Source organism: Pseudopodoces humilis, chromosome 25, assembly GCF_049639895.1.
Source record: "Pseudopodoces humilis isolate 2021_Gansu_Grassland_sample_001 chromosome 25, ASM4963989v1, whole genome shotgun sequence".
Lineage (NCBI taxonomy): Eukaryota > Metazoa > Chordata > Aves > Passeriformes > Paridae > Pseudopodoces > Pseudopodoces humilis.
The window spans coordinates 2,082,944-2,109,391 of NC_142224.1; positions in this window are offsets into that span (position 1 = coordinate 2,082,944).

Here is a 26,448-nt window from a genome sequence, read left to right on the forward strand (position 1 = left end):
CACAGCTACAGATGTGTGAGGGATGGATCCAAGATTATCCAGCTGGGATCCAGCTCAGATGGGCGGCTTTTCATCAGTGCAATACACTCCCTTCCATGGCAGCCCCTCTTCCAACGCTGCTCCCAGAGATGAAGGTGTCCCTGCCCATGGCAGGGCACTGCACTAAATGGTCTTTAAGGTCCCTTCCAACCCACACCCTTCTGTGATTCCAGGATTCCATGATTAAACTTCATTCTTCCTAACTTTTTTATCCAAACCCAGAGTCAAGCCACTGTTTGGTTGGTTTTATTTTGACACTAAGACACTTACTGGACTCTTTCCCCAGCTTTGGGGGCTGAAGTTTTGCATGGGGTCACACAAACTTCCTTCATTCTTACCTATTTCAGCGAGCAGGTCTCTGGATCAGAATCAGAGCTGCCAAAACTGGAAACCCACACACATCCCAGGGGCTCACAGCTGGGAAAGGGGTGTTTGTCACCCTGCAACCCACAGGAATTAATGGATATGGAGGAGCAGAGCCAAGATTTGCTTTGCAGGCACACAAATGCCTCATACAATGGGAAAAAAAAATGCTAAAAACCATGAAGAGCTAAACCTGCTTGATGTGCAGGTCCCCGAGTGCTGGTGGAACACAGGGAGGCTCTGCAGGTGGGAGCGATGGCAGCAGGTGTTGCTGGCCCAGATGTGTTCCTGGACTTGAACCTCATGATCTCAGCCTCTACAAAAGCTTCAATTAATGATAATTACCCAGGTAAGCACAGAGCACATCCAGGCCCTGGGCTGAGGCAGGAGGCTCCTTTCTGTGCTTGGAGTCAGGGTCCCGCTGCCTTCTCGTCTATCAGGAAGATGCTGTGGGCTTTTGCATTTTATTATGTTTAGTGGGTTATTATTTTTTTCTTGCTGGCTGTTTGTTTGAGAAATTTCTCCCAGGGGAGCATTTTTTTGGTGGCTCGGTTGCCAGACAGAATGACATCAGACAGACGCTCGCAGGAATGATGAAAAGGCAGAGCCTTATTTCTTAATAACAGTCTCTGGCAGAACACAGAGTGGAGCTGAACACACTGGAGAGCACCAGGTCCTGATGCTGATGGGGAACAGGGCAGGGGAGGAGGAGGAGGAGGAAGAGGAGGCTCTGCCCAGCTTGGGCACCAACAGCTCCCCATCAGCCAGGGGTGCTGCCAAAGTGTCAGCATGGGGTGCTGGGGGTGGATCTTGCCAGAGAACAGGCTTAGATGGGATATTGGGCAGGAATTCTTCCCTGTGAGGGTGGGCAGGCCCTGGCTCAGGGTGCCCAGAGCAGCTGGGGCTGCCCCTGGATCCCTGGCAGTGCCCAAGGCCAGGCTGGACAGGGCTTGGAGCATCCTGGGATAGTTGAAGGTGTCCCTGCCCAGGGCAGGGGGCTGGGTGAGTTTAAGGTCCCTTTCAACCCAAATCATTCTGGATTCTGTGGTTTTGCCTTTCTTCAAATACGAGGAAAAGGAGCAGCAGAAGATGCTGATGTCCTTGCCCTATCCTAGCTAATCATTTTCCACAGAAGCAGAGCAATTCTCCTCTGTCCTTGATTTATCTGAGATTTTCTATTTAATTCTTGGGCCCTGTTGTGGTGCTGTTACTGATTTCTCCCTAAAAAATGGTGCCAGCTTAAGAAGATCCGAGCCCTTCTCTGTAACGGGGAATTCCTGAGCCTTGAGCATCTCTCAGCCTCATCCCTTACTCCACCCTGGTGGGCAGAGGTGCAGCCAAGGTGTCCTTGCTGAAGGGGCACTTGCTGGTGTTGCAGGAGCTCACTCCAGGAGCTCACTCCAGTCTCTGGCAGGGGGGGGATGTTTCTTTGTCCCCATCCAAAGCCATTTGTCCCCATTGTGAACAGAGGACCTCCCCTCCTCAACTCACCACTCTCCTGATCCTCCCTCAGCAAAGCCAAGGTTTGCTGCTGCTCCCAGACCACACCAGAGTGTGATGCAGTGAAGTAAATAACACAAGAGACCTTGCTGACCTGTTTAATCTGAATAATTTCTTTCTCTGCAGCTCCTTCCCCAGGATGTGCATTGAGGAGGAGCAGGTCTCTGCGCTGCTTGGGGTGTTTCACAGCTCCTGAATCCTTGTCTTCACAGCATTTCTGCTGATTCCTGCTGTTCTCTTCCTCATCTCAGCATCTAAAAGCAGGAGGTTAACGAGATGGTCAGATACTCCCTTTTGGATGTGGGCAGAAGACCAAGAAATAAGTGATCAAAAGTTCACAGTTGCCTCAATACCCGATTACAGACCTGTTGCAAAAATCCAACTGTTCCCTGTCAGAGCCCCTAAAAAAATCTGAAACTAAACTAAAAGCCATCTAAAACTGCAGTTACATCTGGCTTTCAGTTTCTTCTCACTGCCTTCTCTTTTTAAGTTGCTCATAAATTCTTTGGATACAATTCCTTTTGGGCTAAAGTTTTCTAAGTTTGGCCATCCTTCAAAAGTACATTAAAAAATAAAGAAAACTTGAGAAAATGGGTTTGGCAGTTGACATAAAGTTGTCGTGCAAGAATCCTGTCCTGCCCTCACTTTCCCCAGACCAGAGCCCCCACCCCAGTGTGCAAACTGGAATTTGGCTGGTGAGGCCATGACACCCTCAGAGGGGCTGGCTGGAGGAGGACTCAGATCTCCTTCATCCCAGCCCCTTCCTCCTGGCACTTTTGCAGAGAAATAAGCCAGATTATTTTCTTTACAGCCCCTTTCCCACAGTTGTTCCCTGCTGCACACTGCCATGGGATGCATCACAGAGGCAGGCAGACAGGGATTGCAGGCTGGGCGAGGAGGAGATGGAATTGGGAGAAATTCCAGGAATGCAACAGCTAGGAAAAACCTGGACTCCCAGGATCATACATAGTCCATGATCATATACAGACCCCAAACCCATTTTGTTATATTTTATTTTATTTTATTTTATTTTATTTTATTTTATTTTATTTTATTTTATTTTATTTTATTTTATTTTATTTTATTTTATTTTATTTTATTTTATTTTATTTTATTTTATTTTATTTTATTTTATTTTTATTTAATTTCATTTTTATTTAATTTTATTTCATCCTTCCCTTCCCTTCCCTTCCCTTCCCTTCCCTTCCCTTCCTTCCCTTCCTTCCCTTCCCTTCCCTTCCCTTCCCTTCCCTTCCCTTCCCTTCCCTTCCCTTCCCTTCCCTTCCCTTCCCTTCCCTTCCCTTTCCCTTTCCCTTTCCCTTTCCCTTTCCCTTTCCCTTTCCCTTTCCCTTTCCCTTTCCCTTTCCCTTTCCCTTTCCCTTTCCCTTTCCCTTTCCCTTTCCCTTTCCCTTTCCCTTTCCCTTTCCCTTTCCCTTTCCCTTTCCCAGTTAATATCCCATTTCCTGGAGTGTTCAGGGCCAGGTTGGACAAGACCTGGAGCTCCCTGGCCCAGGGAAAGGTGACCCTGCCCTTGGTAGGAGTGGGATGAGTGTTGAGGTTCCTTCCAACCCAAACCATTCTGGGCTTCTTTGCTTCTGGAACATGCAAAACGTGCCATGGAAAATGCTAAACCCCAGTGTCCTCTGCACACCCTGGATGGATTTGTGCCCTCTGCACACCCTGGATGGATTTGTGCCCTCTGCACACCCTGGATGGATTTGTGCCCTCTGCACACCCTGGATGGATTTGTGCCCTCTACAAATCCTGGATGGGTTTGTGCCCTCTGCACACCATGGATGGATTTGTGCCCTCTACAAATCCTGGATGGATTTGTGCCCTCTGCACACCATGGATGGATTTGTGCCCTCTACAAATCCTGGATGGGTTTGTGCCCTCTGCACACCATGGATGGATTTGTGCCCTCTGCACACCATGGATGGATTTGTGCCCTCACCATTCTAAGAAGTGGCTGAGATGGTTTAAGGAAAATACAAAGCTCGTGTGAGCACCATTCAAAGCCTGGATATTCCAGAAGGTTCTCCCTCCTCTCTGTTCCCTTGCCATGCTCCTACAAGCAGCTTTGGTGGGAGACTCCTCAAGAACCACCAGTAAATAAAGCTGTAAATGAATATTTTCCTCCTCCTCTGTACTTTTTAAAGCCCTGAATTACCCAGGAGCTGTGAGAAGCAGCAAAGCAGCGCTAGGAAGATCAAAGCAGGGATTTCCTGGGGTGGGAACGCTCCCTTCACCCAGGAGCTGGGAGCTTGCCTGGGGAACAGAGAGCTGGCTGTCAGCTCAACACAGGAGATCATTTTCCATTTTCCATTCATTCTCCATCCCCACTGTGTGGATCACAATGGCCATGGCCAGCCTGGGGCAGGACGGTGGTGCCACGCTCTGCTGGGTGACAAACAAGGGACGCAGTGTGGTCCTTCCTGGGCCAGGGAGGAAAGGGATGCATGCCTTAATTCAGACAGGGATTGTAGGAATTGGGTGTTTTCTGCTTTTATTTGTGTCAGTTCTTTCCTCCAGGCTGAATTCCCACTTTCCTGCAAGTCTGCAGAACAGCCTGGTTTAACCTGCCACACAAAAACACGGGGTTTGAATAAGTAAATCCACCAGAACTCAGTCCTTGGGGATTTATTAGAACAAATTTCTCTTCCAGTCTTTTGAAGGACAACTTTTGTAGGATCCAGACCATATAAATATAAATCATGGTTTGTCCAACTGCAGGCAAGTTTGGGAAGGGTCTTCAGATAATCTGCATAATTTAAATGACTTTTCCTCATCTGCAAATTCTTTAAAGGAGGATAAAAACTGTGGGTTTGGAGATGGAGAAGTAAATGTTTTAACCTCTCAGGGGTGCTCTTGGAGCAGGGATCCTGGATCCACACCCAGAGCTATACTGGCACCTAGATCTTCCTTGTCCTCTTGCAAACCCTTCCTCTTAAATGCAAACCCAGCTTTACTGCACATGCAGATTGGCTTGACCCTGTGATGTTCATAAATTGGATTTGAGCAAAAACCCCAAACAACTAAGGGAGGAAAAAAACCCAATCAGAGCCCAATTCCAACACCTGGCATCGCTTTCCCTCCTGCCAAAAATTGTCCATCTCCATCTGGGATGGACACTGGCCTGCAAGCAACTGGGTTTATATGAGAGAGATCATCTTGAGAGGTCCTGGAAGGACTGGCAGGGCTGGGGACATCCCTGCAGAATGCTCTGGAGTGGTGGGAGGGTGGGCAGCAAATGCTTCTTCCAGGAAAGAGCCAGCTGAGATCCAAAAGTGGTGTTGGAAGGTTGGGTGGGAGCTGGATTTTCCTGGAAAGAGGGGCTTGGGATGGCTGAAATCTGCACAGCACATGTGCACCCTCCTGGCCTGTGTGAACCCCTTTGCTTCTCTCTCACCCCCAATTTTCCAGAAATGGTGCAAGGTTTCCACCCCTGCCTGTTCTGGTGCCTGTGGGCTCACAGTGACCTCCAGCTCCTGCCTTGAGAGAATGGAGTCATGGGCCAAATTATCCAGAAGGATCCCCCAAACCAGACCTTGCACCTCCCACCTGGAGGAGGTGGGGAGTACATGGATCCTCCTAGAATTCCTGATTCCTGGAGCTGGCATTCCAGGAACGGCTCTGAATAAGTGCAGCAGTAATGCCCAAAATGTGTCTGGCGCTTTTTGCTGCCCAAGTGCCTTTCCCTCATTAACCACCTCATTAACTGATAAGGGAAGGAAGTGGGGAATGGTTTTCCCAGCCAGAGCCATGCCTGATGAAGGATGCATGATGCATTTCCCTAAACTTAAATTTGGCCCTTTTTCCCCTTGCCAAAACAAGCAAACAAACAAACATCTGAGACTTCATTGTGGTTTGGGGGGACTGGAAGTCACGGGCACAATGCTGATTTTCCAAGGCATCTGCAGGATCACTTTCCAGGGCTGGAGAATTGTTGGCTCTGATGGAGGAACACTCCTGATGCAGGTACACAGCTGCCCTTGCCCTGGGGACAATGCTGACAGGACACACAACAATGACCTGGGGAGGAGCTGAAAGGTTTTGATCCCAGTTGAAGCCAGGAATCAGCAACATTCCTTTCCCTGGAGGTTACTGTGGCATGGATTAAAGCAGGACTAAAGTTCAAGCAAAACGTGAGCCAGCATTGCACAATGCTGGCAAAAGGTCCCGTCACGAACGCTTTGAGATTGTGGGGAAGAAGAAATTTAACCCATTTTCCTGATTTTTTTCCCTACTGCCTTGCCACCCAGATGATCTCTAGGAGTTCCAGGGGGATCTGCTGGGTTTTCTGTGATTTGGCAGTCCGAGGGGGTGAGGTGATGGACAGTTTGCTCTCTCTGACAGGCCTGGCTGTCACCCAGCCTGCCCTGGGGACACAGCTCTGAGAAACCAGGGCAAGAGGCTGCTCCCCACAGCTCCTCTGTCAGACCACTTGGGATGGAGGTTTCACTTTCAGACCCTGCATTCAGGAAGAGAAGAAAGGGGCTCATTTTCAGAGCAATACAGCACAGAAACAGGGTCCAGATCTCTTTCCAAATGACTCTCCATACCTACCTGCACCTTCCTAATGTCCCAGAAGTGCTTGGCCCTGCATCCCCATCCTGGGTTTGTTCCATCCCTCTCTCCATCAGAGACACGTTATCAATTTCCTGAAATAAATCCAGGTCTGAGCCATCCTAAGGGGTGTTTGGGTTTCAGCTGTCACAGAGACCCCACAGGGGATGTAAAGCCCATGATCCCACTCTGTGAGCTGCAGGTTCCTGCTGGGGCACTCAATCCTCACAAAAGGCTCCCAGATCCAAGCAGGCAGTGTGTCCCAGGGGTTTAGGGGAAGGAGGATCCCCAGGAGCACCCCACACCTATGTGTGCACAGGCACGAGGAGGGGCCAGGGATGAGGGCTCTGCTCTCTCCCTGCTGCTGGAATCTGCCAGCTCAGCAAGCCGGGCTGTGGAGCAGCCAGGGGTTTCCTCACCAGGGCTCTGTGTGTGACCCAAGCTGTGACACTGATGTCCCTGTCACATCCCCCTGCAGCAGCACAGGAGCTGAAACACTTCCATGGAAGAGCAGAGCTCTCCACCCCATGGAAAAACCATCCCTGGCAGGGCAGGCAATGAGGGAAGCAACATGCCCAGCACAGCTGGAATTCAGAAACTCTCCCTGCAGAGCCTCTAACACAGCAGACCACTGGCTTGTGCCTGCTTTCACCACAGCCAGATGAAATCTAGGAGATGGACTAGGAAAAATATGGGCTTGGAAAGCGGAGACACGGCTTTGATGTGCAACCACCACCCCTCTCCTCTTTGTTACTCCTTCTCCCTCACGCCAAGCCGCTCTAATTGATGTTTTCCCTCTGCCCCACGATCCAGGGGTCCCTGTGCAGATGAATTCATCACTCAGATAACTATCCAGCAGCCAGGAGGCAGAGAAGGCCAAGGAAAACACATCCATCAGCAGATACGTGGTGAGGTTCTCCCCCTCCGTGAGGGATTCACCTTGGGAACTCGATTGCCAAGCGATGGCTGCAGTGAGGAGAGGTGGGAGGAATCCAGGACTCCCCAAATTCCCCAAATCCCACAGAGGATGCTGCCAGCATCCCTGCAATGTGGTTCACTGGAGAGGAGCACAGCCCACACCTGAGCTGGGCCCAGCCTTTGCCAGCCAAACTGATCTGCAAAACCTCCGAGGGGAAGGTGCTGGTGCTGCATGTGCTGGTGGCTGCAGCAGGAAAGCAGCATGGACAGGACAGATGCCATCAGCTCACAGCCACTGACCTCCTTCAGCTGCAGAAAAACAGAAATGGCATCTTGGTGGTTTAAAATTTCTCCCCCAAAAAGAAAAATGAAAAAAAAAAAAAGAAACCAACCCCAAAGTGAAAGCAAGACAAATTCCCCTGCAGACCCAGCTTCACCCTGTCTTCCATCCTGCCTTCCCACAGAGCCCCTGGCTGGTCTCCAGCCCCCAGCTGGGCACAGATTTCCCAACACAACAAACTGATGTGTGTGACACAGGGAGCTGCCTCCCGAGCACAGGGACACCAGGCCACAGCCTCCCCCCCTCACCACCCCAGAGCTGCAGGAATTTGTGTCCTGCTGGGCCAAGTGAGATAAAAAATTGTGCCATCCCCATCCAGGAGTGAGGGGATGCTGGGGGATGCAGACTGGGCTGGAAGGGACTGGGCTGGAAGGGACTGGGCTGACCAGTATCAGGCATTAGCAAAGGGAGAATGAGGCTGGAAACCACAGCCATGCACGTGTCTCATGGATCCTGACCGCTCCTCCCGGCTGCTCTCATCAGAAATACCTTTAATCTTGATTAATCCGTTCTTTCCATGGGCTGTGAGTGCATGAGATCCCTCAAGGAAGACTCCCCCACCTCCCACCTCATCCCAGTCAAGCCCCTCAGGGAGCTGCTCTGCCCATCCTTCTCCTGACTGAAGGGTGCCACGTTAATCCTGCAGGGTTAATCCTACAGGAACACACTTGGACACCTCTGTGGGATGTGATGGGAGCTGGTCTGGGCTCTGAGGAGGAGGCCAAAGTCAACAGCGATGCTGGGAGAGGAGCTCAGGCACTGGCTGGGAGAACAAGGATGGGATCATGATGGATCTGAAAACGTGACACATTTGCCTGGAGTTGCCAAGGAAAATAAATTTATGTGGTGTCAGGGTGGTGGCAAAGAAGAATGAGGGAAACAACAAGAGGGTGTAGCGAGTTCTCTCAATGCTTTGCTCCACTTCAATCCCACCCTTGGGTGCATTTGGGTCTGTTTGGAGGGAAGAGGGGAAATTCGGAGTGAAGTCAGGATCAAAGCCTTAGGAAGTTGTTGGCACTGATGCAGTGCAAGAAATAGATGTTTAATACAACATTTTCCTGTCATCCCAGTCCATTTTCCACGGGTCTGGTGGGAGCTCTGACTCTTTCCTCCCACCAGCTCCGTGAGATACGAGTGCTGTGCCTTTAAGTGCTGATGTAAGGGAAAGCTGAGAGCTTGGTGCTGCTCCCCCTGCATGTGATAGATCACCACAAACAGACTCTCCTCCATGATATTATGGGCCCCAACCCGTGATCTTGGGAAGAATTCAAAGTCTGGCTTATCAGCAAAAAAATAATCTAGTTAAACTTAAAACAGCGAGACTCAACTCAGGCTAGAGGATGATTTATTAAGAATCATGGACTTTGGAGACAGAGAGAGGGAAAGGAAGCCACAAACCCCACATACAGCCTGTAAAAGTTCCAGTTTATAATCCAACGTGAGTGGCTGGACAGCTCAGGCTGGAAAATCAGCTGGGATTCATCACAAGGTGGAGATGAGACTGGCCTGAGTTCAGGGGCAGCAGAATGTGACTCCTGCCCCCTCCCTGGGGACCCCCACCCTGCACTGCCCAGGGACATGTGGCAAATCTCACATGCTCACCTGATTTGGGCACAGCCTGGCTTCAAGAGGAGCCCCCAGCAAAATCCCTTTCAGTGACAAATAGCTGCACTTTTTCTCTCTTCACCAGGCAGAAATATTTCATTTAATTAACTAACCATTTGTTTAAAGCAAGCATCTCTATGATAAATACATATCTAAATATATACCTGGTAAGTTTTTTTACAAGAGCAAGACAAAAAGCTGGAAATAAAGTGAAAAGAATTTATCAGGAGCAAGGTGTCATCTTTTCAAAACCCTATGAACTGGAAAAAATCCCCTTTTCCTCTAGGAAGCTGCTACATCTCAACTCTTTGGCTCATGCTTACAGGAAGCACTGCAGGCTTTATTAATGATCACTAAAATCCGAGGATGAAAACATCCAAGCTCACACCTCCCTTTCTGCAAAAGCATTATGTTCATTCATAAAAGGGGGAAAAACCCACACCAACCAACCTGATACCATCAGCTGGGATGAAAATATTCAGTAAACACAGCAGTGAGGCTGGATTTCTTCCCTGTGCCATTCTCATTAAGGTCTTATATTTGAATAAAGACCCTGAAAACAGGCAAAAACCTGAGATTTTCTGAAGGGCAGCTTGACTTTCAGATTGGTCCCAGCCAGGGAAAATGTATTAATGGAGCCAGAAATTATTATGGGAGAATTGATATGAGAAACCTTCCCTTCTCTGCTGGCTGCCCCAAAGGTTGTGCTGGGCAGTGGTTACAGGGACACAGGAGGGGCTCTGTGGGGCTGGGAATGTGCTTGGTAGGGCTTCAATTCCTTTAATTCCCAAGTCTGGCAGAGCAGCTGAGCACTGCTGGCATTCAACACCCAAGATCTGTGTCCTGCAGGACTGTGGGATGGGGACAGATGTGGGTGGCAGGAGGTTGCTCCCAGAACCTGCAGTGCTCTGCTCCTGGAGGAGGCAGCTGCTCTTTGGAGAGGCTCCCAGCATTTGCTGCCCTGGTTTTTGGCAGCCAAGTGCCAAGCTGGGGGGCTTCAGCAGAGCTGTGAAAGCAGAAATGGCTCAGCTCAGTGGAGCTGTCACACCTCGGGGGTACCCAAATCCGAACTCAGCAGGGACGGGGAGCACCTGTCCCTCTGCTGGAACAGGGGGAGAGGATGGGGGCTGTCCCCCTGGGAGACAAATCCTTCCTCTCCAGCACATCTGCTGCCTTTCTGGGTCCCAGGGCAGCGATGTGAGCTGTCCCCCTGGCAGCTGCCAGCCACAACCACTTCATTTCCCAGTGATCCTCCGTGGTTTGTGGAACTCCATGTGATTCCTTCTCTGTGGAGGGAAAACCAAGCCCAAACCCAAAGCAGCTCATGCTGCACCCCAGGACCCTCTCTGGACATTTGGGACAGCCTTGGGTTTTGTTCCAAGTCCTAAAGGAGCAGTTTGCATCACTCTAACCCATCCAGCACTCCAGCAGACAAGTAAATAAGTGACCAAAGCTGCTGAACGGGAGCTTGGTGAACACAGACCCAAAACCAGACTTTTTTTGCTTCCTCCAGTATTAAACTTTGTCAGTGGATGTTGGCAAATGCTCTCAGCACAGCCTAAGAGCCCAGTGATGGCTCTCTGGGATTTTCACAGAAGAGGCTCTGCTCCCTGTCGTGTGCCTGAGAAATCATTTACAGCTCAGAGGAACGTTCCAGCCCCAGCCTGGCAGTCCTGGGCACGTCAGTCCCCAGCTTTGGGAACACCCAGTCAGCTCATTGTGATGAGAAATGCAAAGCCACTGCATATTATTTCCTGATTATTCCTCTGTCCTTTTTTTTGTCAGGTCAGGAAAGCCAAGCTGAGGCTTGGGTTAGATAAATTCCAGATAAACAAAACCCATTTTTTCCCCCCTGGTTTAATCCTTATGACCCTGTAGCCAGCAAAATATTCTTCCTCCTTAAAACCAGGCCTCTTCACCCCCAGAATGGTTATTTGGAACCCATCCTCATCCCTTTAAATATTAATTTTTTGCTTTTTTGGTGGCTCTTCATCTTGCTTTGATGAAACATCCAGTGCTGAGTCTCGCACGGGATTTACATTTGTGAGGGATTTGAGTCAGCTGAATGCACCAAGGAAACAAGAGCCCAGCCAGCCCCAGAATCTGTGCTGTGTGTCCTGAATTCCCAAATCCCTGCCAGTGGGAACCAGGAGGCTTCAGCAGCACCAGGGGCTCAGGAGCAGAGGGCAGAGGCATCAGTCCCCACATCCTGCACGGGGCTGACATCAGTTCCTCCTGCTTTTATTGACGTGGTCCCAGCTCTGGCCTGATTTTTTTTTTAATTACCTCATAATTCTTGCAGCACTCAGAGTTTTTATAAGCCTCCTGCTTTCCTCCAGGTCAAGAATGAATGGCCCCAGCTGCCCCGTTTTTTAATCACCAAATAGCAGTGAGCAGTAAAAGAGGAACGCAGATGCATTTCCTTGCACTGATGAGAGACCCACGGTGGGGTTTAAAGGGGGGAAAATTACTCACATTTTAAGCAGTTTTGGGGCCTTTCTTGCCCCCTCCATCTCTTGGTGCCAGGAGGTACCCAGAGAGCTGGAGATGCTCTGAAGCAACAGACATCCTTCAGCTGCAGGCTTTTGCTCCAGGGAGGTTTGTGAGCATTTTATTTTTGTCACACACTTTGGAAATGTCTTACAGAGAGAGTGGCAATAAGAGGTGAGTCTAAACCTGGGAAGTGGAGGAGTGGGCCTGGTGGGCTGCCTGTGGGTGGTGGGAAGCAGGTGGGGTTTGGGTTTTTTCCTGGCAATTAGGAACAGGTCAAGGCCATGCGAGAGAGGGGTGGAAGGGCTGGTTTGAGCTGCAGCCAGGCAGGGTTTCTAGGGAAGGTTTCCCATTAAAACACCCACCATGGCTGAGAGCAGAGATGGGGACAATCCCACCCCATGCTGGTGACATTCCCATTGCACACAAAGAAGCACAGCTCTGCTCTGTGATCTGGCCAAGGCAGAGAGAAGAAATTTTCTTCCCCAGCCAAGCAGGCAGATCCCCTGGGGCCCAGAGCCACCCTCTTCTCAGGGCACAGAAATTCCTCTGCAGCAGACACCCAGCAGGCAGCAGCTGTGAAGAGCAGATTACATTAGAATACAATATAAAATATGTTCCTGGGTCACTCGGTGCTGTTTAGATTGGCTGGGGGACACGGGGACAGCACATCTGCCAGCATGGCCCTGTTCACAGCACAGCCGTGCTCTGCAGCCCTGGGAAACCACGTCCTCCCTGCAGGGAGAGGAGGAATCCATGGATTTATCTGTGTGAGATACTTTAGCTGGTGGTTTCATGCAGCAGTAAAAGTGACACGAGCTCTACTGCAACCCCCACCTGAGGCTCTACAGGGCTGGTCCCAAAGGAAGGACAGGAGCTGTTTTTTGGGAAAAACATAGAGAAGGGCTGAAAGTGACTGTGTTTGGAGAGAGGAAGGTGTCAGAGGGTATTCCCTGGTGTGAGCTCTGTGGGGTGAAGCTGGCTCTGTCCTTCAGCAGTCTCAGACACTGATCATTCCAGCGTGAAGCCAGCACAACAAACTGCTGCAAATGCATCCATGAGGGAAAGCTGGTGCTGGTTGCAGAATTTTCACTCCAGCCCTCCTGCCATCCTCTCACCCTCTGGGAAGTGCAGCCCTGCCACAGAACCACAGAAGCCTTCCCCGTGTGAGCAGAGGGGAAGGGCGGTGCTGAGGGTGTCCAGACTGACCCCATTCCTTCACCTGGATGGAAGCTGGAGGGAGGATGAGCAGCAAAACATCCCCTGGGAACAGAGAGACAATCCTTCTGGCCTGCCAGTCAAACCAGTAGCCCAGGCTGGGGAAGAGAGCCAACCACGTGAATCCTCTGCTGGGGCACTGGAGCAGCTGGCAGCAACTGATGCTGTTTGTTCAGATGAGAACAATTTTCCTGTGCTTGTGCTTTTGACAAATGCAACCTGGAGGCCTCCAGGCCTGCCTGCCAACAACAACACCAGGGCAGGATGGGACCATATCTGTTTCCAGCCGAGCTGTCAGCTGCACTGGGGGCTCCTGGGTTCACTGGGCTCTTCAGTCCTACAAGCATCCTGAGCCTCAGAGGGGAAATGTGAACTCACACACTCCAGAGCATTGCCAGAGCCCTCCTTCCTTCCCCATAACCCACCTTGGAGGGCTCCCATCCATCGCCAAGGCCATGGGGATGGGCAGCAGGGGCTTGGCCAGGGCCAGTGCTTGCCTTGGGGGCAGAGGTGTCAGGATCACTTGCACAAATACACACTGGAGGGGTCACTTGGACAGACCAAGTCTGCTCTTCCCATGAGAAAGCCAGCCTGGAGCTTCCAGTGACACCAGCTGATCCAGAAATACCTCTCCATCCCTTGCCAAGCCCTCTGGAAAGGGCCAGAGCTCCTCCTGACCCCAGCATTCCCTGGGTACAAGGATGAACAGAAATAACACAGGAAACAGAGCAGAATCACAGAATACCCTAAAGCTGGAAGGGACCCACAAGAATCATCGAGCTCAAATCCTGGCCCTGCACAGCACAATTCAAAAAATCCCACCATGAGCCTCAGAGACAAGGACTGAAGCAGAAAGGTCCCAAGTGATGCCCTCACTCATGTCCCAGGACATGGCAGGACATGAGGCAGGAACTGCTTCCTTGCACACAACTGTCCCCATGCCTTTACAGCTTCCCAGGAGTGCTGTGTGCTGAGAGCATCCCCATCCCCGTTTCCCCATCCCCGTTTTCCCATCCCCATTTTCCCATCCCGGTTTTCCCATCCCCGTTTTCCCATCCCCGTTTTCCCATCCCCGTTTTCCCATCCCCGTTTTCCCATCCCCGTTTTCCCATCCCCGTTTTCCCATCCCCGTTTTCCCATCCCCGTTTTCCCATCCCCGTTTTCCCATCCCCGTTTTCCCATCCCCGTTTTCCCATCCCCGTTTTCCCATCCCCGTTTCCCCATCCCCATTTTCCCATCCCCATCCCAGTTTTCCCTGCCTTTGAATTTCCAGAGATATCTGGTGGATACTTTATTTCACTGAATAATTGCAGCAGCATCTCCAGAGCCAAACAAGAAAAAGCATTCCTGGTTCTGAAACTCACTGAGGAGCTCCGAGACATCCCAGGGTGAATCACACCCACAGCAGGAACAGAGGCAGTTGAAATGAAATTAAAAAGGGAACCAAATATGATTTATGGGCACCTTGAGATGGAGGAGTGGAGCTCATCTCAGAAAGGAGTGAAAAAATAAGGCTTTGTATGAGGTCTAGAGAGATAACTTCAAGGGGAAAAGCTAGACACTGTTTTTCCAGCTGAATAGAGTTTTACCAGACAGCATTTTGCAGGCACATTTTGGTTTGATGAAAACCTCTTCAGAGAACACTTCTTCAGGGTTCTGAGAGTGTTGTGTTTGGGGAGGGTCAGTGCCTTACTCCTCCCTCATATTCAGTTTTACTTATAAAAGACAAGAGGAAGTTTCTTGTGAATATTTCTCTGTAGGTGAAATTCCAAACTTCTGTATTTAAAGATGGCCCCCAGACAGAAACACTTGAATTTTTGGCAGGATGGAAATTCCTCATTTCTTTAGCACCCTCTGTGGGACTGAGGGATCCTGCTGGTGAGACTGAGGGGTTGTGGAGCATCCTCCTGCCTCAGTTTCCCCCGTACAAGGATATGTTGGGAAGGGGTGAAAATGTGCATTGCTGCAGGGCTGATGGTTCTTAGCAAAGGTTTCCCTTTCTGATGGACACCCAGAGCACTCTCAGGCTGCCTGCTCCTGCTTTGGGAATCCCTTTGGGAAGCTGGATGGAGCGGAGAAGGTCTGTGGAGGGCTTCCCTCTCTGTTCACAGACAGCCTCTTCCTTCTCACCAGACGTCTTGGCCGCCTCTGCCGCTCCTCTGGTGGGAGCAGCGCCAGCTTTGTCTCCTGGCACACGGCAGGGCGGTGATGGAGGGATGGAGGGGAAGCTCTGCCTCCCAAATCGCATCTCCAGCACCATTCCAGCCCTCATTCCAGCACCAGGCCGCCCGGGCCGCGCCGCTGCCGACAGCTTTATTGCTGCTGGGGCAGGCCCATGGGGAGAGCTGGCCCTGCACCATCCCTGCTCCACAGCTTGGGCAGGGACAGCAGCTTGCGAGAAAAGGGGGAGAAATCCCCTGGAAAGCGGTGGTGGAAAGTCCTCGGGGACGTTCCTGCTTGCGCAGAAGAAGGCTGGTGGGAAAAACTCCCGAGATGAGGCTTTTGTAACAGGAAAAAAGGGAAAAAATCCCAGAGGTTTGGCACAACAGCTGCTCTAGGCTCGCCTAACCCTGAGCCAGGTCCTCCCACAGATGGGGTCTGTGCCCTACACAGAGCCCAGCACTAGCCCAAGGACAGTGTTTGATAGCCCATTAGACATTAATCCCCCCCAGCCCTGCCTCACTCAGATTCCCCCCCTTCCCCTGACCTTGTTCCTGCTGGGATCTGAGCCACGCAAAATGCACATTTTAACTTTTGAACAGTAAAGATGTCACCTCACGAAGGAAAGGCCTGCATGGGTGGAGGGGACTGCATCCTTGGCTGGGCTTAGCAGCTTTTTCCCCCCTTTTCTTTCCACATTGTCCACAGCAGCTCCTGGGCACCCTCACTCAGCAGCCACCTGCATCCCCCAGGCTCCTGGTGCCCTCCACACTCGCTGCCGTGGTCCTTAGGGAGCGTTTCAGAGCTCATTACCTCGCAGAAGGTACACAAAGCAGCTCAGGGCATTATCCCATGGAAAAGGAGAGGGGAAACAGCCGTGCTGGAAGGGATCATGGGGAGAGGGGCCTTGCCCAGCATCCCACCCATGCACCAGCATCCACTGTGGGGAGGTCAGGCATGGAAGCAGCACCTGGCCACCAGAATATCTGCCTGTGCTGGGAGCTGCTGGGGGTGATGAAGGCCAGGAATGGGGAAGTTTAGAGGGAAAACTCTGTGGACAAAGCCTCCCTCATTCCAAACCAAACAGCACATGGGGCTGGGGGGCTCCCATGCGATCTGGGGTGCCAGTGGGACACTGCAAATCCAGCTGGGAATAGCTCAGGCCCTTAACCCTCGCTGCCTGGGCTGCTCCCAGGCTCACAGCGCCGCTGGAGAAGGCTCTGGTGGGATGTCACATCTCCCTGGCTGCTGCCCATGATCCCTGACCCCATCTCCTCACCCTTCCTCTGTGCTCAGCTCGCTTGTGGTGCCCCAGACGGTCCCAAAATGCCAGTGCCCAGCGTGACCCAGGTGGGCAGCGAGGGCCATGGCCCCGGGCCGGCTGCCCCATTGTGACATCTCCTGCTGGGCTCCAAAGAATGTCCCCTTGTCCTCCCTGACAGCCCCTGGGCCGAGGGGCTGGGGACAGCGGGGCAGGGCAGTGTCGGGGACAAAACCCAGCAGTGTGGAGTCCCAGACACAGAAAGAGCCACAGAGGGGTCAGACAGGGCTCCAGCAGTGCTGCAGTGACGGCTCCGTGCCAGGGAGCTCCTAAGGTGAAGGGCTGCTCTGTTAGCCAGCATGGGGGACACACGGAATGAGTGACACTGGGGACACACGGAATGAGTGACACTGAGGACACAGAATGAGTGACACTGGGGACACACGGAATGAGTGACACTGAGGACACAGAATGAGTGACACTGGGGACATGGAATGAGTGACACTGGGGACACACGGAATGAGTGACACTGGGGACACATGGAATGAGTGACACTGGGGACACACGGAATGAGTGACACTGGGGACACACGGAATGAGTGACACTGGGGACACACGGAATGAGTGACACTGAGGACACAGAATGAGTGACACTGGGGACACACGGAATGAGTGACACTGAGGACACAGAATGAGTGACACTGGGGACACATGGAATGAGTGACACTGGGGACATGGAATGAGTGACACTGGGGACACATGGAATGAGTGACACTGGGGACATGGAATGAGTGACACTGGGGACACACGGAATGAGTGACACTGGGGACACACAGAATGAGTGGCACTGGGGACACACGGAATGAGTGACACTGGGGACATGGAATGAGTGACACTGAGGACACAGAATGAGTGACACTGGGGACACATGGAATGAGTGACACTGGGGACACACAGAATGAGTGACACTGGGGACACGGAATGAGTGACACTGGGGACACATGGAATGAGTGACACTGGGGACATGGAATGAGTGACACTGGGGACACATGGAATGAGTGACACTGGGGACACGGAATGAGTGACACTGGGGACACATGGAATGAGTGACACTGGGGACATGGAATGAGTGACACTGAGGACACAGAATGAGTGACACTGGGGACACATGGAATGAGTGACACTGGGGACACACAGAATGAGTGGCACACATGGAATGAGTGACACTGGGGACATGGAATGAGTGACACTGGGGACACATGGAATGAGTGACACTGGGGACACACAGAATGAGTGACACTGGGGACACATGGAATGAGTGACACTGGGGACATGGAATGAGTGACACTGAGGACACAGAATGAGTGACACTGGGGACACATGGAATGAGTGACACTGGGGACACACAGAATGAGTGACACTGGGGACACACAGAATGAGTGGCACACATGGAATGAGTGACACTGGGGACATGGAATGAGTGACACTGGGGACACATGGAATGAGTGACACTGGGGACACACAGAATGAGTGACACTGGGGACACATGGAATGAGTGACACTGGGGACATGGAATGAGTGACACTGGGGACACACGGAATGAGTGACACTGGGGACACACGGAATGAGTGACACTGGGGACACGGAATGAGTGACACTGGGGACACATGGAATGAGTGACACTGGGGACACACGGAATGAGTGACACTGGGGACATGGAATGAGTGACACTGGGGACATGGAATGAGTGACACTGGGGACACATGGAATGAGTGACACTGGGGACATGGAATGAGTGACACTGGGGACACATGGAATGAGTGACACTGGGGACACGGAATGAGTGACACTGGGGACATGGAATGAGTGACACTGGGGACACATGGAATGAGTGACACTGGGGACACATGGAATGAGTGACACTGGGGACACATGGAATTAGTGACACTGGGGACACGGAATGAGTGACACTGGGGACACATGGAATGAGTGACACTGGGGACACACGGAATGAGTGACACTGGGGACACATGGAATGAGTGACACTGAGGACACAGAATGAGTGACACTGGGGACACACGGAATGAGTGACACTGAGGACACAGAATGAGTGACACTGGGGACACGGAATGAGTGACACTGGGGACATGGAATGAGTGACACTGGGGACACACAGAATGAGTGACACTGGGGACACATGGAATGAGTGACACTGGGGACACATGGAATGAGTGACACTGGGGACACGGAATGAGTGACACTGGGGACACATGGAATGAGTGACACTGGGGACATGGAATGAGTGACACTGGGGACACATGGAATGAGTGACACTGGGGACACGGAATGAGTGACACTGGGGACACATGGAATGAGTGACACTGGGGACACACAGAATGAGTGACACTGGGGACACATGGAATGAGTGACACTGGGGACACATGGAATGAGTGACACTGGGGACACAGAATGAGTGACACTGGGGACACATGGAATGAGTGACACTGGGGACACACGGAATGAGTGACACTGGGGACACACAGAATGAGTGACACTGGGGACACGGAATGAGTGACACTGGGGACACACGGAATGAGTGACACTGGGGACACAGAATGAGTGACACTGGGGACACATGGAATGAGTGACACTGGGGACACACGGAATGAGTGACACTGGGGACACACAGAATGAGTGACACTGGGGACACGGAATGAGTGACACTGGGGACATGGAATGAGTGACACTGGGGACACACAGAATGAGTGACACTGGGGACACATGGAATGAGTGACACTGGGGACACAGAATGAGTGACACTGGGGACACAGAATGAGTGACACTGGGGACACATGGAATGAGTGACACTGGGGACACATGGAATGAGTGACACTGGGGACATGGAATGAGTGACACTGGGGACACGGAATGAGTGACACTGAGGACACAGAATGAGTGACACTGGGGACACGGAATGAGTGACACTGAGGACACAGAATGAGTGACACTGGGGACATGGAATGAGTGACACTGGGGACATGGAATGAGTGACACTGGGGACACGGAATGAGTGGCACACTGAGGACACAGAATGAGTGACACTGGGGACACGGAATGAGTGACACTGAGGACACAGAATGAGTGACACTGGGGACATGGAATGAGTGACACTGGGGACATGGAATGAGTGACACTGGGGACACGGAATGAGTGGCACACTGAGGACACAAGTGAGAGGAATGACAGATTTGTCTTTACAAACAAGCTGTGGGTCTGCTGGTGAAACCAGCACTGAGAGATAGAAGAAACAATGGGATGGATTCTGATGATTGATGAATGGAAAAAATGATATTTGTCTTTACAAACTGCAGGTTTGCTGGTAAATGAAACTGGATATTGAGAGATGAAAGAGACAATGGGGAAACACCATAAATTCCATAAGAATTAAAAATTAAGATAGGGTTATACATTAGAGGGGAATCTTGGGTATCAGGCACTCTGGGAAGTCTGTGCCTCTCAAGTAGCTCAGGCAGTGGGGAAAGAGAGAGGGAAATTGGGATAAAAAGGAGGCTGCATCCTCCAAAAATTGGCAAGACCCCATGGGAATGGCCCATGGCCTCTCCCTTTATTTGAATTAAGTAAAAGGATTCCTCTGTCTCCTTTTTGGACATAAACCCCTGGTGTTGGTGGATGAATTTTCCTGACACACGGAATGAGTGGCACACTGGGGACAGGGTGAGGGGGTGCCAGGGGTCCCACACATCTGCATTTCCTTGGCTCAGCACGGAGCAGCTCGGATGGCAGGGAGCCTCAAGCTGCATGGCAGCATCTCCTGCTAAGCTGGGGAGGCACTAGGCAGGCACTGGCTTCGAGCTGCATCAAGAGTTTATTTTTCCAGCTAAAATAATTTAATTCAGTGGAAATTCTTTCTTTTCTCAACCTGTCTTCTCCTGTAACCAGCCCATCCTGGGGAATGGCTGAGAAAGGAAAAGCCAGCGTTTATTGCGTTTATTTTCCTACCAAGAATAGCTGAGCTGGGTCGGGGTGTGAAGGGGCTTGATTTTTTTCTCACCAGCAGAAACCTGAAGCCCAAAATGCCATTTCTAATGGAATTTATTATTCCTGATGTCACAGCAGGGGGGATATGTTTTTCTTCCAGCTTTTTGCTACTCCAACAGGCAAAGGTGGGAAAAGGTGCACTGAGATATGGTAAAAATAGTCAGGTAACAGGTCCATGGATGCAGCAAAATCCTGCAAAATCACCTGCTCAGGGCTCAGCTAATGCCTCTCCCTGTGAAGATCCTGGGATCCTCGTGGGATGTGGAAGGGCTGGATATCAGAGCTGAGCCATCCACTTGTGGTTTTGTTAATATCTGCTGAGCAGCAGAAGTTAATGAGCCTGTGGAGGGAAAAAAATAGCTTGAAATGAAATTTTTTTATACTGAGGCTGCCAGCTATCCATTACAGTGAATAGGACAGCTAAAGTGTGTGAAATGTGGCATGATTAAAACCATATCTGTAAAGGATTAACTGATCTGTAACAGCTACAGGTCTGCTCTGAGGTGGTAAAATCTCCCCAGATATGTCTCTAATCATCTGTATAACAGCCACGTTAATAAATCAGAATAAAGACATATAGGGGTGAGTGTGGATTCCAGGGTTTGTGCAGAGGGAAGTGGGGAGGGAAAAAAACCCAACAGAAATGAGAGGTTTGAAGAAAAAAACAGCTGTGGTTTGTGGAAATCCAGCAGTGTGTGAATGTGGAGAGCATCTATGGAGACACAAGTGCCACTGCCCTGGGTCACAGCTGACCACAGGCTGGGATTCCAGGGATGCAATCCTGCCCAATCCCAGCCCTGCTGCTGCACTTCCCACCTGCTAAATCCCAAGAGAGAAACCCTTTAGCTCATAATTAAAACATAAAAGCACCCAGGGCAGTCCACTGTGGCTGCTCCAGGATTTTTCCTGCACTCTGGTTGGTGCATTCCTCACCCAGCATCCCAAATCCCTGCCCCAGCATCGCTCCCAGGGATGGATTTGGGGCAGTGGTTCCCCACTGTGAGCAGAACACCCGGGTGCAGAGAAGGCATTTAGCAAAAATAAACGCCGAGACAGAGCTTGAAATGTTTATTTTCAAACTCCAGGCCATTCATCCAGTGACACTGCTCAGTTCCAGTGAGTCTCCCTCTGTTTATATCAGATGATTAATGAGACACAGACTGTCTTTAACCCTGATGGATGTCACAGTTACCAGGGGATGACTTTGGGCTCGGTGTCCCAGTTCTCCTCCCACCTCTGCCTGCAGTCACCACTCTATCCTCATTGACCCTCATCCTTCCTGTTTGGTGCAGCCAAAATCAAGATTTCATTACAATATTTGTTTTCTCTTCATCTCCTCATCTCCTCTCAGCAATCAGCCCTCCTGAGGCTGGAACCTCTGATGATGTGGGAAGGGCTCTGAGCTGCGGGAGAAGTGAAGGGACAGATCCAACAATAAAAGGGGACAAGATAACTTGGGTTTGGAGTGCCTAAAGCACAAAGGGGACAGAGATGTGCCAGGACACCCAGGCTGGTGCTGGAGTTTGCAGCAACCACCAGACACCACAACCAGGCACAGGAAAGCAGCCTAACCCCAGGGTGATGCCATTTGCAGAGGGCAGGGCTGTCCCTGCTCCAGGAAACCTGCCCACCTTCAGCACATATCCCATCCTGCTGGGCTGCTGACCTGCTCAATCAACACTCAGAATGGTTTGGAAGGGAATTAAAGCTCATCCAGTTCCAGGTAGGAGAACCTTCCACTGTCCCAGGCTGCTCCAAGCCCTGTCCAGCCTGGCCTTGGGCACTTCCAGGGATCCAGGGGCAGCCACAGCTCTCTGGACACCCTGTGCCAGGGCCTCACCATTCACACAGGGAAGAATTCCTTCCAAAACCCCTCCTAAATCTGCTCTCTGACAATTTAAACCCATTCCCCCTTGTCCTGGCACTAACAGGATGGCCTGAGCAGCACCAGGATCACTGGCATCAGGTGGGATTCACCTTTCTCCAAGGGGAAGAGCTTTAAACTGGACTTGAAGGAAGAGTGGAACAATCCCAGGTGATTTTGACCCCCCCAGGGTGAGGAGGATGTGCTGGGTACACTGCAACACGTGTGGAGTTTTACAGAGACGAGCCAGAGGTAGCAGGAGCCAAGAGGGAAACCCCAGAGAAAAACCTGAAAGAATTAAGGGATGTTCCTCTCAGAATGTGACCTCCAAAGGTCCCTTCCAACCAAACTATTCTGTATTTCTGAATGGGGCTGGATTGAAACCAGATTGAACATGTCACTGCAACAATGCCTTTGCATCCCCTCTGAGCACAGCTCCAGGCAGCAGCAGTGGACACATTTCTCCAGCACTCAAAGCTCAAATTGAAAAGCTGCCATTAACATTAAAAGGAAAAAAATGGCTTTTTAAGAACTCCATACGTTTCTATTTCTTTCCCCTTCCTTTCCTTCTTTCTGATTCACCCTTCTGATATTTTGCTTGGACTCCAATCCTAATGCATTCATCCTTCTCAGCACATTTTTGGGCTCTTTCCACCATTGTTCTTGGAAATTTTTTTCCTGTAAGGACATATATTTAGATATACAACCAGGTCTCCCACGTTAAAAAAAACTCTACCTCAGGCTGGGAAGGGAAGAGCATAGAGAAAAGGGAGTTGGGGCCAAGGATGACAGGGTGACAGGACCTCCAGGTGCCAGCAGAGGAGGTGGCATTGCCACAGGGACATTTGTGTCTACATTTGACGGCTCTGTCTCCAGAATGGAATCTCTCCCAAAAGCTTTGCTGGCACCAGTGCAGGTGGTGACTGCAGCTTCCCCCATGAGCCTTTCAGGGGAGGAAATGGAGTGAGCACAGCCCTGTGGCTCCTCAGCATCCCCGTGCACCTTGCTGCAGCCCCCGGCCCTCCTGACCCCAAAATCCTGTAATACACTCACAAAACACAAGGATATGGGGAATGGATTGAGGCTTGCAGTGGCCACAGCCACCCCACACTGATTCCCTTCTTGACCAAACTGGGACTGTCCAGTTTCCTGCAGCTCCCACCTGGAGCCAGAGGAGTGGGAGGGTTTGGCCAGCCTGGTTTTAATAACCCCTGAGCACTCAGCCCGCACCCAAACATGTCACTCTGAGAAGGCAGCTCCGTGTCCAGCAAGCACTTGCAGGCTTTTCATAAACACACTTTAATAATCTTCATCAAGAATTTTAATACAGAGCAAGCTGCCTGCCAGGAAATGCATTTACACTGTCAGCTGCTGAGAGAAATAGCCCTGCACTGCTGCTCAATACCAGAAACACCCTCCCTCCCTCCCTCCCAGCTTTTCCTTTCTTCCTCTTTGGATGAAGTGTGGTGCTTTGGAAACTGGAGGGGCTAAAATCCTTGGCAGGGAGCCAGGCAGCTCCCTGGAGCATCCCCTGAATTGGGGGCAGCCCCTTTGCCTTGCCCAGTGCCATCCTGTTCCCACCTCCTGCTGGGCTGGACCTTGTGCTTCACCTCTTTTTTAATTTTTGGGGGGTTTTAAGACTGAAAACTGCATTTTTCCCCCTCTCCCATTAACCTGCTGAAGGTGCTGCTGTTGGTGATGGCGAGGGAAGGGTGTGTTTTTAGGCTATGGGAAGAACAGGGGGTTTTGAGCTATGGATACAATTACAGAAGATTTCTTTCACGGCAAAGATTAACGGGATCAGAACACATTTCCTTGCTGGCTGTGGTATTGAGCAATTTAAGGGATTAAGCGAGGGCTCTACCATCCTCTGCCGCATCAGGTTTTGGTTTGTGCCAGAGGCAAAATACCCAATTTGATGTAGTCCTAACCCAGAGAGCTGGAATGGTGGGAATCACATTTTACAGCCTTTTTCCCAACAGCTGAAAACACTCTGGCTGTAAGCACCCTCCATATGCTGCTCCAGGACATCCACACCCCACTCAGCCTGCTCTCCCTGAGGATGGACAGACCCCTCTGTGCCCCCTTGGAACTGCCCCAAAGCCAAGTGCCACGGGCAGGGAAGGGCCCAGACACCAGAGAGGGGAAGGGGGAGGTTGGAGAAATACCCCAGGGGGACTCCAGCATCAGCATCTCCTTCCCCACACTTATTAAATCCTGTTTTACATGCAAGGAGGATGTTTGAACGCCAGTTCCTGGGCAGTTTGTTTATTTATAAGTCTGCTCTCAAGTGATTGACAAAAAAAAGGATGCAAAAACCAACCTCGATGCAGTGAAACCAAACGATGAGATTAGAAATCCACATAGCAGATGTCCTCCCTGAAGCCCATTTAGCAGAGGTGGGGAATGCCAGCTTTCCAACAGGAATGGCACTGCCACCTCCACTGCTTCCCTTTTCCTTGTGAAGTTCTTGCCTTATTTATTTGCTGGAGATGAAAAAAGCTGGGGGAAGCTGCCAGGCAGAAATACCGACCTTCTGCCAAGTGTTTTGAAGTCGCAGCACAAATTGCCTTCTACAGGCAGGGGTGCAGGGGGGAAGAGGTAGAGAAAAGGTCAGTTGTGCTGGAGGAAACCCCCAAAATGCTTTGAAGAGCTGAAGGGGCTTTTCATCACACACACAGTCCGTGGAGGGTCAAAGTGCCAGATGGGCTGGGGGAAAGAGTGATGGGAAGGATGGATGGGAGGTGCCTATGTGGGTCTGGCTCTGTCCCTGCCAGGGCAATTCAGGCTGCAGGGTAGAATCCTAAAAGAATTTGGGTTGGAAGGGACTTTAAAGCCCATCCAGTCCCACCTCCTGCTAAGGGCAGGGACACCTTCCACTATCCCAGGCTGCTCCAAGCCTGACCAGCCTGGCCTTGGCTGTTTCCAGGGATGGGGCAGCCCCAGCTGCTCTGGACACCCTGTGCCAGGGCCTGCCCACCCCCACAGTAATATAAATAAACCTTAAAATCAGTAGGAATTTAAAAGGCACAATGCCCAAAAACCTCTCTGGAGCAGGAAGGAGCTTCTGTGAGTTTCTGAGCAGTGCAGTGGGCCTGAATGTAGAAAGGGTAACTATTCTCAACAATGTCCTCCTTCAGCTCTTCAAGGCATCCACAAAACTGCTCCCACATCCCCCTGGGATGCTCCAGATCCGGGAGTGCAAACTCGAGGCTGTGGCAGCAAGATCAGTCAGGAAATGATGACCCCCAGACCTGTGAGAAAAAAGAACTTCTAAGAACCTTCAGCTGTGCCACGGGACCCTCAAAGTTGCAACCTCCTTGGCACGAGGAGCTACGTGCAGGGTTTTTCCAGGTGATCCTTGCAGCAGCTTCTCCCAGTGCCTGAGGTATCCTAAAAACCAGGCCCTGGAGCTGCAGACACACCACTGTCACGCACTGGGGGGCCATGGGGAAATTGCAGGTATCCAGGTGCCTCCCATCAGGCTGGAAGCAGCAGGCTGCTCTGCCCTGGAGCCGCTGTTCCCCGGGGGCTCAGCTTTCCACCGGCTGGAGCAAGATGTTGTACCTTGTTTGTGTTTCTATGGAATTACCCTCCCTGCTGGCTCCCATCCTGCAGCCCCCACCGGCTACATCTCCACGAGGTTAATTTCAACATGAAAAACAGCCTCCCAGGAGCAACTGCGGCTGATTTAAAATAATAAAAATGAAAATCTCAGGTTTGATGACTAATCCCGGCAGAGCGGTTTAAATTAGCGCTGGCCAATCGGCCACGAAAGTCATGGGGAAAATTCCTGCTGGACTTCTCTCCTCAGTCCACTCCCTGGCTTCATTTTCCATCCCCAGATCCTTCCAGCCTGCAAACATATACAGTGTTGCCTCGGCAACTGGGAGACGAGATATACGTACATGAGAAAATGAGACAATCTCTTTGCTCTGTGATTGCCTGGAAGGTGGAAAATGGAAACCTATTCTCATCTGAAAGCTAAGTCAGATTGTACCAGACACACTCACAGCTCAACCTGCTCTTAAACATGCCACCTCCAGCTCCCAGGTGAGCAAAATTC